Consider the following 13,561-nt stretch of genomic DNA (forward strand, 5'->3'; position numbering starts at 1 on the left):
AAGGAGTGGAACAGGAATACACAGAGGTGAAGTTAGAGGGAGACTCAAAGGCCAGATCGTGAAAGGCCTTGTAAGCCACCTTAGAAGTTTGGACTTCATGCTAAAGGTAATGGCAAAAAGTAAAATTCCTGTTACCACAATTATTCAGTGCTCTGAAAGTGCCAGTTGGAATAATAAGAAAAGGAAAATAAATGGAAATTGGAAAGGAGAAAATCATTTGCTGATGATATGGTAGACCATTAGGACAACCTAAAAAAATCAATTGAAAAACTTAAATTTAATAAGTGAATTCAGGTATACTACATACACCCCACTTCCCTCAAAAAATACCTTGAATAAATGGAAACATGTTTCTGGATGAGAAGATAATTGTAGAGATGTTCAATCTCCCCACATTAAACCATTCTAATCAAATATTTCATTAGGAAGATTATTTCACCAAGTGATTATAAAGTGTATTTTGTAGAAGTAACAAGTTAAAATAGCTATATACCTTTTTATTAAAGGGGGGTGATAAGAGGAGCCTTACTACTAGTAACATAGTGCGGTACTAACCTAGGAATTGACATCTCTGGGACAGAATTGATTGTAACTAGACCTAGATGTTTGTAAGAATTTAGCATGTCATAAATTATCACTTCACATTGGTATGGAAAAAAGAATAGTTAATATTACATTTATATCATATGCAGGTATATTAGGTGAATATATAATATAGGCTGATATTTATTAAAATCAAAAATTAAAAGTTGAACATCAATGAAAACTGGTCTAAAAAATTAACTGTCAATTCATGATAAAAGTATAACCAATAAACATGGGGGAAAATACTATCTTCACCAATAATAAAAACATAACACTTGGGGCTAATAACATATGAAAGGAATATTAAAGCAGGACTGTCAAAATGGCAACTCATAACCACTAACAGGAGTGTAAATAATTACTACCTTTTTGGAGAGCTGATTCGACGTGTATGAAGAGCCTTTAAAAAGTCAGTACACAGAAGGGAACAGATCAGGAGTTAAGGATTCAGGAACCTCAAGAATGCATGTGTTTCCCCAGAGGGCAGCACGGGATGCACAGTCTACAATAGGAAAGTGCAAGAAAGTTGCAGAAAGGACCAGGCATCCAGCCTACAAAGCAAGGGAGTAATTGCAGAGCTCAACCTGAGATAGCAAAAAAGAACAAGTATGACTCGAGAACCACCAGACTCAGCAACAGCAGCAGCAACAACAATCACTGAGGAACTAGGTCAGAGATGAGCTAGGGGTGGGGCTTCCCTGGTGGCGCAGTGGTTAAGAATCCACCTGCTAATGCAGGGGACACGGGTTCAATCTCTGGTCCGGGAAGATCCCACATGCCGCGGAGCAACTAAGCCTGTGCACCACAACTACTGAAGCCCACACGCTCTAGGGCCCATGTGCTGCTACTGAGCCTGCACTCTAGAGCCTGCAAGCCACCACTACTGAGCCCGTGTGCTGCATCTACTGAGCCCACGTGCCACAACTACTGAAGCCCACGCACCTAGAGCCCGTGCTCCGCAACAAGAGAAGCCACCAAAATGAGAAGCCCGTGCACCGCAACGAAGAGTAGCCCCCGCTAACTGCAACTAGAGAAAGCCCACATGCAACGAAGACCCAATGCAGCCAAAAATAAATTAAAATTAAATTTTAAAAAAAGAGATGAGCTAGGGACAAGGCAAGCACATCACCCAGGCTCTCTTACATATACTTAAGTATATCATTAAGCACTTAAATTATTTGTCCATCTGTTTCATATTTAGGAAGCTGTGGTCAAGTTGTTATTGGCACAGATTCCTCTGGATCAAAACACTGTTAATTCCTACCCTCCTGTAACTTATTGCAGTAATTATGACCCTTTGTCTCTAACACATGCCCACCATCTGGCATCTGCCACTTTTGAGTTATATGATTACCGTTAAGATCAAGAAACCCATTTCCATTGCAGCAATTTTCACCGTCATCTCTAGCCTACACAGAACAGACACAGCAAAGCTCTTCAAGAATGTCTTTGCTCCTTTTTCAAAACATCCCTTAACTCTGGAGAAGAGAGTAATAATAAATCCTTTCCAATATTCCATCACCCTGCACCTCTGAACACTATTCTCTATGGTATTCGAGAAGTTATGTTATTAGAAGTAGGTCAAGTTTGATTCCAGGTTTTAATTACCCAGTTTAACAGAATAGGTTGCTCTTTCAGATGTTTAAAGCAACATGTTAAACTCCAGGTTCCAGATGTTTGCACCCATGACGATGAATTCAGCCCAAATGTAACTTACATTTGGTCCATCATAGACTCCCACATTTTCTCTCCCGGCTCTTGCTAATGTAATTACTGAGGTATTGTAATTCGTACAGTACTAATAGGTATCTCCTCTAGGAGCAGGGAATGCTTGCATTTTTTTCTATCAGGGTTAAGTTGGGATCTAAGTCTCATTATGGGCCTGGAGCCACTGACATTGGTGGGGAAGAGCACTGAAGAGATGTGGTATCAGTTTGTGAGGCAAATGCTCCAGATGTAATCAAGAGTAAACTTGAATGGAGTGGAGGTCTGACACCCTCAGATAAGCAGATAAGGGATATTGTTGTTATTGACAAGAGAGGTTCAGAGGAATGGGGTGGCCGTGTTCTTAGCCTCACTGGTGTCTACCCAAATGCCTATCCATTGCTCTTCATCAGTTCTCTTACCATATCTCTGACCAGGTTATGAATTTAATTAGTGCTGCAATTTTGCAACCATTTCAGTCGGAGTGTGATTTGGTCCTTAGCCATATTTGCCTTGCAGCCGTTGATAACAAGCGCTAAAAACTATACTAAAAAAACCAAAAAAATGACAACAAAAAAACGGACAGACAGAACCCTAGGACAAATGGTAAAAGCAAAGCTATACAGACAGAATCACACAAAGAAGCATACACATACACACTCACAAAAAGAGAAAAAGGAAAAAATATACAAAAAAGGAAGAGAGCAACCAAATCAATAAACATCTACCAATGATAATAAACTCTAAATACTAAACTAAGATAAACATAAAACCAGAAACCAATTAGATGCAGAAAGCAAACCCCAAGTCTACAGTTGCTCCCAAAGTCCACCGCCTCAATTTTGGGATGATTCATTGTCTATTCAGGTATTCCACAGATGCAGGCTACATCATGTTGATTGTGAAGATTTAAACTGCTGCTCCTGAGGCTGCTGGGAGAGATTTCCCTTTCTCTTCTTTGTTCACACAGCTCCTGGGGTTCAGCTCTGGATTTGGCCCTGCCTCTGTGTGTAGGTCACCTGAGGGCGTCGGTTCTTCGCTCAGACAGGACATGGTTAAAGGAGCAGCTGATTCGGGGGCTCTGGCTCACTCAGGCCGGGGGGAGGGAGGGGTACGGATGGGGGGCGAGCCTGCGGTGGCAGAGGCCGGCGTGACGTTGCACCAGCCTGATGCATGCCGTGCGTTCTCCCGGGGAAGTTATCCCTGGATCACGGGACCCTGGCAGTGGCGGGCTGCACAGTCTCCCGGGAGGGGAGGTGTGGATAGTGACCTGTGCTGGCACACAGGCTTCTTGGTGGCGGCAGCAGTAGCCTTAGTGTCTCATGCCCATCTCTGGGGTCCACGCTGATAGCCACGGCTCACGCCCGTCTCTGGAGCTCGTTTAGGTGGTGCTCTGAATCCCCTCTCCTTGCGCACCCCGAAACAATGGTCTCTTGCCTCTTCAGCAGCTCCAGACTTTTTCCCGGACTCCCTCCCGGCTAGCTGTGGCGCACTAGCCCCCTTCAGGATGTGTTCACGCAGCCAACCCCGGTCCTCTCCCTGGGATCCGACCTCCAAAGCCGGAGCCTCAGCTCCCAGCCCCCGCCCGCCCTGGCGGGTGAGCAGCCAAGCCTCTCGGGCTGGTGAGTGCTGGTCGGCACCGATCCTCTGTGTGGGAATCTCTCCGCTTTGCCCTCTGCACCCCTGTTGCTGCGCTCTCCTCCGTGGCTCCAAAGCTTCCTCCCCCGCCCACCCCCCGTCTCTGCCAGTGATGGGGCTTCCTAGTGTGTGGAAACTTTTCCTCCTTCACAGCTCCCTCCCAGAGGGGCAGGTCCCATCCCTATTCTTTTGTCTCTGTTTTTTCTTTTTTCTTTTGCCCTATCCAGGTACGTGGGGAGTTTCTTGCCTTTTGAGAAGTCTGAGGTCTTCTGCCAGCGTTCAGTAGGTGTTCTCTAGGAGTTGTTCCACATGTAGATGTATTTCTGATGTAGTTGTGGGGAGGAAGGTGATCTCCATGTCTTACTCCTCCGCCATCTTGAAGGTCTCCCAGCCGTTGAAAATGAGGAACTACTTCAAAACTGCCATAGGGACCTTTTGGTGATCCTCTTCTGTTTCTTAATTTTATGCTCACAGCTCTTGGTTACTCTTGTTCTCTATGTTTATTCTCGAAGGTGACAGAGAAGCTAGATGGCTCCAAATTTTTTAAATCATTATTTTCATCATAGCAACTGAATGTCATAGCCACTTGATCCCTCAACACCTTGCCCTCTACCTGCACTTTTCTTCAATTCTGCCACTAGTGATAATTTGAGAAATCTCTATACCCTAAAATTAATTTTTTCCCCCAGCAAGGAGGTTATCTCTGTGCTGCTCCCAGTAACCCAATCCTGAATCCCATTTAGAGGATCTGTTTTCTAGGACCACTTTGGTCCCAATAAGTATTTCAGTCTGGGTCCCAGCAGGAAACAGGTTCTAATTTTAAAATAATTTGATGATAGTTTAACAATCTGGGACTATTTAAAGAGGTGTGGGCAGAGTTTAGGGAAACCACAAGAAATAGGGAAGTATTCCAGTGGTAGTAACAAGGGGGTGTTTTATTCCTAGGCCCGAAGAGGCAAGAGGAAGAGGAAGGAGCCATCTCCAGAAACTGGAAGGAGAAAGTCATGTAAAGAAGGCACTTTGGTAAGAGCTGTGACTTCAAGTCTAGAAGAGCAGCCAGTCAAAACTAACCCGCCAGTCTGTCAGGGCTTCCCATTGGCCAAACCTAGTCAAAGCCAGAGGGCTTGGGAGCCTATTGATATAGTCCATTTAGGCCAGCCTTCCAATGTTGGAGAAGGTTAGGAGTGGATTTAGAAAGGCAAATGGAAGATGTCTGATACAGGATCCAAAATGACCTGATGAGGGACTTTTAGTGGACCTTAGTCTTCCTGAATATATCTATGATTCACATCCTTGGGAGTCCAGCTCTCCTTGGACTAGCTTCTATACCCAATTAGGTTATCTATAGCATAAGTAGAAGTGTTTTTGTTTGTTTGTTTTTGAGATACAATTGACATATAACATTAGTTTCAGGTATACAACATAATGATTCAATATTTGTATATATTGTGATTACAAGAAATCTAGTTAACATCCATCACCACACGTTACAAATTTTTTTTCTTGTGATGAGAACATTTAAAATTTACTCTCAGCAACTTTGAAATATACAATACAGTATTATTAACTATAGTCTCCATACTGTACATTGCATCCCCAAGACTTACTTATGTTATAACTGGAAGTTTGTGCCTGTTAACCACATTCACCCATTTCATCCCCCCCCTCACTCTTGACAACCACCAATCTGTTCTCTGTATCTATGAGTTTGTTTTCTTTTTTGGGGGGGGTGTTTAAGATTCTACATATAAGTGAGATCATACAGTATTTGTCTTTCTCTGTCTAACTTATTTCACTTAGCATAATACCCTCAAGATCCATCTGTGTTATTGCAGATGGCAAGATTTCCTTCTTTTTTATGGCTGAATAATATTCCATTGTGTATAAATACACATACTGCATCTTCTTTATCCATTTATGCATCAGTGGACACTTAGGTTGCTTCCATGTCTTGGCTATTGTAATTAATGCTGCTGTGAACATGGGAGTGCAGATATCTTTCCAATTTAGTGTTTTCATTTTTTTAGGATAAATACCCAGAAATGGAATTGCTGGATCATACAGTAGTTCTATTTATAATTTTTTTAAGAACCTCCATACTCTTTTCCATAATGGCTGCACCAATTTACATTCCCACCAACAGTGCACAAGGGCTTCCTTTTCTCCACATCCTTGCTAATACATATTATTTCTTATCTTTTTGATAGCCATTCTAATAGATGTGAGGTGATATCTTACTGTGGTTTTGATTTGCATCTCCCTGATGATTAGTGATGTAAAGCTCCTTTTCATGTACCTTTTGTCTTTGTAAAAACGTCTACTCCAATCCTCTGCCTATTTTTTAATTAGATTGTCTGTTTTTGCTATTGAGTTGTGTTTATATATTTTGGATATTAACCCCTTACCAGATATACTGTTTGCAAATATTTTCTCCCATTTGGTAGGTTGCCTTTTCATTTTGTTGATGGTTTCTTTTGCTGGGCAGAAACTTTTCAGTTTGATGTAGTCTCACTTATTTTTGCTTTTGCTGCCTTTGCTTCTGGTGTCAAATCTAAAAAATCATCTCTAAATCTGAAGTCAGATAAAACTGTGAGTTGCTTAAAGTGTACATCCTGGTGATTTGATACGTATACATTGTGAAAGGATTCCCTCCATCTAGTTAATTAATACATCACCTCCAGGCCAGCCAAACTTCTTGAAGGTGTTGTTTATACTGGCTCTGTACTGGTGACCCCACTAACACACACCAGTACTTTTTTCAAGTTTGTGTATTTCTTTGAATAAAAAAAAGTATTTCTATTGTTTGCACTAAATTATGACTGGATTATGAACAGTGGCCCTGACTGGGATCTGTTCACTATTACCTTAATAGATGTGATCTTTGAACTTAGTAATTTACCAATACTAGTTCTGCTCTGTCAATTTTCTCCAAGGACTCCTTGATATTCAAGTTGATTTCTCTTGCCCTCATTACTTCATTTTGATGTTGTAATGACTGAAATAGATTATTTCTTAAAAGAAGGATCTACTGTTGTTTGTCAGAGACATTAACTAGGTACCACTCTAGCAAGTGAGGAAAATCATAAGAGATATCACTTACTAAATATATGTGACAATGAGTTTAGTGGCTAAAAAAGCAGTTTCTGAGAAATAAAAATACATAGGATTAGTATTTTGATTTTCTTTTTTTAATGACAATGCTTCTTATAAAACATTTCATCTCCTAATATAGTCTTAAGAGATATGGAAAACCAAACTTCTAGGTTTTAATCCTGATTTGCTACTAATTTGTCCTATAACCAGTTATTTAACTTGGGACTCTGATTTCTCACCTGAGAAGGGGGATAACTGGTCCACATTTTGATTGTTATACAGCTCAAATGAAATAATATATTACTTATTACTGAAGTACAAGAATTGCAAATGAAATGCAAATATATAATTTTCATTATTATTAGCACTCAGTGATTTAGCAGTGTTTGGCTCATGGTAATTGCTCAAAAGTCACAGCCATTATAACTATAATAATTGACCAAAGAAGCAATAGCCTGGCTCCGAAATTAACAATCAACCCTCCAAAACATCAAATGCAATAAATTCTAGTTCCAGGGATGAAGGATTCCTCAACTGTATGTGTTCAGGCTTTCTAAGAGTCAAACTTATTTTTCTGTGGAAGAACCTGTAGCACCAGAATTCATCATAGATGGAGCAGTTCACGTTTAGACAGGGATAAACCCCACCTTACCCCACCACTTACTTTAATATATTGATATTTTCAATTATGAAATGGTTGGAAATTTTCTTTCAAAAGGAGAGAGGCGTGCCTTTACTTTTCCCATCTATCATTGAACCAGGAAAGGAAGGTAACAACTCTTGGAGACCTATTCAGAGCTAAAATATAAACTACAGAAAAATCCATTCAAAAATCCTGTGCCTGTGTTAGTACTCTCAAATATCTGGATGTGTGTGTCTGTGTTTATACATGTGAATGCAGGCTTACCAAGGATAGCAGATACTGACTAGATCAAAGCAGTTATTTCTAAAACAACAAAATCCAGCAAAAACTAACATTTGGGAGCATATTCACCAGTTGCCTGACAATCTCAAGGTGGGTACTGATGGGGATCTGCCCAGGTGGAAGACAGCAGGAAAGCAAAGGGGGCCTTTTGCCCACTGGAAGATAAAGCCAAAGATATCTGGTCTAATACTAAAATATAGGCATAACTTGGAGATATTGTGGGTTTGGTTCCAGACCACCTCAATAAAGAAAATAATGCAATAAAGCGAGTCACATGAATTTTTTTTTTTTTTTGGTTTCGCAGTGCATATGAATGTCATGTTTACACTATACTGTAGTCTATTAAGTGCACAATTGCATTATTTCTAAAAGAAACAATATACATACCTTAATTTAAAAATACTTTATTGCTAAAAAATGCTAACCATCATCTGACAATGCAGGGTTGCCACAAACCTTCAATTCGTAAAAAGCAAACAAACAAACAAAAAACCTCATCATTTGTGAAGCACAGTTAAGTGAGGTATGCCTGTATGCACGTCATAGAGGAAACCAAGTAATTAAAAAGGACAGGAGATGAAAGGGTTGAGGGAAGAAAAGGAAGAGGCTATTAGAAGATTAAACTTCCAGGAATAACGGAATTTTCCTTTGTGTCTTCATGGGTATGAAATGGTAACATCTCAGTGGTTTTGATTTCTGAATGAAAATGTATAACTTTTTGGAATTAAAAAAAAGTCTAAATCAGTATTCTGCATCAGCTACTATCTGTTTGGCTCTTTGATCCTAAAATAATTCCTTCATGTTCACTATTTAGTGGATAACACAAAAGTGGGAGAGAAGGCTGACATGAGGACTACCTGCACAGTGACTTGCTTGATGCTGTTTTAAAGTTTTATTTCTTGTCAATTGCATTATGAATGTAAAGAGAGTACTAGTTTAAAGAGGAAGGGAATTTTTCAATCAGGTTTCTCTTCCTGTGACTCAGTTTTCATATAAAAGCAACTGGAAGGCTTCCCTGGTGGCGCAGTGGTTGAGAATCCGCCTGCCAATGCAGGGGACACGGGTTCGATCCCTGCTCTGGAAGATCCCACGTGCCGCGGAGCCACTAAGCCCACGTGCCACAACTACTGAGCCCACGCTCCTAGAGCCCATGCTCTGCAGCAAGAGAAGCCACCACAATGAGAAGCCCACGTGCAGCAATGAAGACCCAACACAGTCAAAAAAATAAAGAAAAAAAAAGCAACTGGGAATACTACTTCTGTATGGGACACATGTAAAAATTTTAATGAATTCTTTATTCCTAAACCCCAAAATTCTAAATTTTTTTCTCTCAATGGACTTGAAATCATTTGAAGATGTGAAGTTATGATGATACTGTCTCTTCAACAGTATCCATCCCTTAAACATTTAATAGTGTGTCAACACTGTGCTAGAAGTCAGAGACACGCCAGGAACTCCTAATACCTATATAGAAGGTACTATAGAAATGATGTGAAAGCACAGGATTCCAGAGACCAGATTTGACAATGTTTAAGCCTCCAGCGTGGGGACAAGATCTCCGAAATGACTCTGAAACTGCGTTTCCGGATGGAGAAGAAACGCTTACTGACCTGAGTCCTAGCTGTGAAGGGCTCCATCCCTCCTTTTCTGTTCTCTTCCCCTAGGGAAGGGCAGAATGGTGGGAAGACGGCCGGTGGAGTGTAGGGACTGTCACTTTTGTAGTCTGAAGAGGTCAGCTTCTCTAGAATAGAGCACTGTAAACCAGCCCGGACCCCCACCCCCTCCAGAAATTAGGCGGATCCCAAACCATTCGCACCAGCTCCCAGAATAAAGTCGGCCCAGCTCAGCCCGGAGTGGTCTGAGCTCGCTGCTACAGCGCGAGCAGGAGGAGTTCCGTATGAGCCGTAAGAGATCTTCACTAAGAGCGTGTGCAATTGGTAGCTTCAGCCTATCAACAAAAATAAGAAATCAAGCTAAACCTCTGCTTGCCCTCAGGAGTCCCTCCAGTCTGAGAGTTGCGCAGGCCTGAAGGCTCGGACTGCTTGCCAAGGCAGTAAGGATACTTGAGTCCTCGCCTAAGAAACAGTCTAGCCACTGCAGCCTCGGGACGTATCCCGCCGGGAGGCACCACCCCTTGCGGCCCCGGTGGAGCGGTTTGGCGCCAGCACAGTCCGCAGCTGCATTAGTCCTCCTGCTCTGGAGCAGTGGGGCTTTCCTGGCCAGGTCGCTCATGTACTCTTTGCGGATCCCGGAATCCACACATTTTCCCATGAAAACTGGGTAACTGTTCTGTCCTTTGGGCTTCTCTTCAATTGCTATTAGAAGTGTCTGGTGACCTCTAGTCTCCAGTACTATGAAACAGACTTGCCATTTGGTGCCTGGAGACTTGGTGATATTTCCAGCTGAGTCTCACCACTTGGTTTCCTCGGGCTAATCGTGAGCCTTTCCAAGCCACGATTTTTCTTGACTGTAGAGTGCACTTAGTAGGACCTTTCTTGACGTGATTGTGAAATTAAAATGACGTTAAACTTTTGAGAAGATGTCCGGCAACAGTGTCCTGTGAAAATCAATAGTTTACTATGTAGTATGCACCATTCTAGAGATATAAGTTCACAAGAGACCTTAGGACTCTTGTTATCTCAACCCTTTTAATTTACAGCTAAGCATACTTAAGCTCAGAGAGGTCAAATGATTATCCCAATTCCGTATCATCAATAAAAGGTAGATCTTGGATCAAATGCCAGCAATTCTTCAGTTACTTAAGCTACTGTGCCTTTCACTGTTCACTAGGAAACCTTTTCAAAGAATGTTAAAGTTCTAAATCATTTGCCAATTAATTTTAATATTTGGTGAAAGACACCTGTACACATGACTCAGGGTGGTCTGTATTCTAAGTTGTAGAACCTAAGAAGATGAACAAAAACATACCATAGTGTTACCTTTTTTACTGGATCACATAGTTTTTCAGCCTCTGTATAGCCTAGTATACAGTATTCAGTAGATATTAGGATTTAGTCAGTTAATTTGGTAGGCATTCCTGACAGGATCTGCCTGACTCTGATAACTTGGCCTACATAGGATTGCTGATGACAAGACTCCCAGTTCACCCTGACCCAGTGATTGATTATAAAAGTTCGTTGACATTAGGTAGAAATACACCCTGTTTTCATAAAAACTGATCTGAGCTCAGGCAGCCTGGTTCTTAACCACTAAACTCTTATTCTTAAGACTGCGTATTTTGCTCACTCTGCTTGAAACACTTACCAACCTCCCTGCCCCATCCCCTGTCAAGTTATTTCAGTTTATTCGGGACAAAAATTAAAACCACTCTCTGGAATGCCTCCCCTGACTCTTCCCCAAGGTTGGGCTTAACTATCCCCATGGCACAATTTGAGCTTTATATTATCCAGATGAAAAAAACCTAGACGTTTAGGAGTAGCTCAAACCCCAACATGAAGTCGTTAATCTGGACAGACTGATTTCACTGTCCCTAAAAGACGATGTACTCAACTACACGTTTTTATAAGCAATTCCTCCTGTCTGTAAACTATTTTGGCCTTTTTACCTATTGAAATTCCATCTAAAGTCCAAGTTTAAAACCGCCTTCTGATATATTCATCATACTCAAAGTATATCCAAAATTTGATTATTTCTCTTGCCTCCACTGCTAACATTATGTTAACACCTTATCTTTCTTAGGCATCACTAAAATACTTTCTAATTGGAATTTCTGCTTTGGCTGTAGCCGCTACCTTCAGTTAATTCTTAACACAGCATTCACAGTGACCCTGTTAAAATTTAAAGTTAGACCACGTCTCTTATAATTTTCTAATGGCTTTTTATACTATCTTTAAACTCATTTTTTTTAGTGACTGTGTTTTCCAGTTTTACTCTAGTGGGCACACTGATGAAGTGAAAAATAAATCCAACAATTAAAAAAGCAAACTGAGGACTTCCCTGGTGGCGTAGTGGATGAGACTCTGTGCTCCCAGTGCAGGGGGCCTGGGTTCGATCCCTGGTCAGGAAACTAGATCCCACATGCATGCCGCAACTAAGAGTTCACATGCCACAACTAAGGAGCCCACATGCTGCAGCCGAGGAGCCCATGAGCCACAACTAAGGAGTCCGCCTGCCACAACTAAGACCCAGCGCAACCAAATAAATAATTAAAACAAAAAAAAAAGGAAACTGCCTCCTACTATCAAAACTCATTGACACCACCTCGTTGTCTTGACTACTGTATGGCCTCATTACCTCCATTCTTGCTCCTTCTCTTCCCCTCACTCTACAAAATATCCAGTCTTTGGATATCCAGTCACTGTTGTTGAAGTCTTTTCCAAATGACATACTGTTGTTCCTTTGTTTAAGATTCTTTAATGTCTCTCCATGACCAATAGAAATTTTTTAGCTTGGCACAAAAAGTCCTTCATGATCTGGCCATCCTCTAACCTCACCTTTCGCTTTTATACTTTATAATCCAACAATGTCAAGTACTTGGCTTTGACATTGTTGTCAGGTACTTTGACATTACTTGTAGCTGGTTGTATACATCATGTAATTTCATTATTCCATTTCTCTGCACAAATTATACCTTCTGCCTCCTATCTTTTAACCCAATAACTGAATATAGGAAATCATTATAAAAATTACCTAAAATAATTGAAAACATCATACATAAGTATACTTATGGCAGTTCAATTCATGATATAAAAATTAAAACAGTCTAAATACCTGATAATATAGCGATAAATACTATGGTACAGCCACACAATGGAATGTCATGTAATCATTAACATTTTAAATAAGTTGTATGTAAAAAGTTTTTATTTTTTTTTTGAAAAAAAGACACCAATAAAAATATTAAAAATACAGAAAAGCATGAAGAACATAAAGATAACCAAAGATCCTCTCAAAGAAACCCACTAATAACATTTTTGTATATATCCAATGTTTTCCCCATGGAAATATCTGTATAAATATAAATAGAATCTTACCCCACGTAGAGTTCTATATCTTGTACTTTTAACACCGTAAGTATATCCTTATTATAACATTCTTGGAAAATATGAGTTTTAATGACTGCATAATATTACATCATGTAGATGAACCATAATTTATATGACCTTTTCCCTATTTAGGGGGGAGGGCAGCATAAAAATATTTCAATAAATATCTTGAACATTTATCTGTGTATGTGTTCTAATGTGGTTCAGAATGCTTGGCCCAGACCCACCACTTTCTGGAGAAACCTATTTGAACGTCAGCCCTTACAACCATGTTATATGCCTTTTCACTTCATCCCTGGGCATGTCTGAAAGCACCAGAGTGAACATCTGATACAAAGCTAGCCAATCCAAAGGCTTACCAGTAGCCTATAGTTTGGCCTGGCCTCAAAGACTTGTCAGGAGGTAGTAATTATAAGTTGAGCCAATCATCTTCCCCTACTCAGAAATCTAAACAGAGACCCAGAAGTTACAAGTTAGTGGTGGGCAATAAAATTGAAAAAAATATATTCAAGGATGTGGTGGCAATTATAAGCATGCACAGAGTGAGTAAACAGGAGGTCAATTTGTAGGGAGGAGAGGATAACCAAAGAGAAACAAAAGTTCTTGAAAG

This window comes from Eschrichtius robustus, chromosome 11, assembly GCF_028021215.1.
Source record: "Eschrichtius robustus isolate mEscRob2 chromosome 11, mEscRob2.pri, whole genome shotgun sequence".
Classification (NCBI taxonomy): domain Eukaryota; kingdom Metazoa; phylum Chordata; class Mammalia; order Artiodactyla; family Eschrichtiidae; genus Eschrichtius; species Eschrichtius robustus.